The sequence below is a fragment of the Asparagus officinalis genome, chromosome 10, assembly GCF_001876935.1.
Source record: "Asparagus officinalis chromosome 10, Aspof.V1, whole genome shotgun sequence".
In the NCBI taxonomy this organism is placed as follows: Eukaryota; Viridiplantae; Streptophyta; class Magnoliopsida; order Asparagales; family Asparagaceae; genus Asparagus; species Asparagus officinalis.
The window spans coordinates 57,956,076-57,956,438 of NC_033803.1; positions in this window are offsets into that span (position 1 = coordinate 57,956,076).

Consider the following 363-nt stretch of genomic DNA (forward strand, 5'->3'; position numbering starts at 1 on the left):
CAAGGCCGAGACACCCTAGGGCGTCTCGACTTGGCCGAGACACCCCTGGGGTGTCTAGGCTTTTCCTAGACACCCCCGGGGTATTTCGACTAGCCGGGACTCCGTTTAGGTGTATTTCGTTGTCTTCCCTGTAGATTCTTCGTCCGAACTCGGATTTGAGTGATTCCGGGTGTGTCGGATGCTTGACAAAGAGTTCGATCCGTTCTGGTGGTTGGATTATCTGTAGAGTGGTCGAGGCACGAAGGGCGTTGTCCTTTTTGTGAACACCGCCGGGTCTCCGATTGGTCCGGGTCTTCGTTGTTCCGAAATCCTGTCTGCTCACGTAGCTCGTCGATTCACTTCAGTCGTTCGTCGACGTCAATT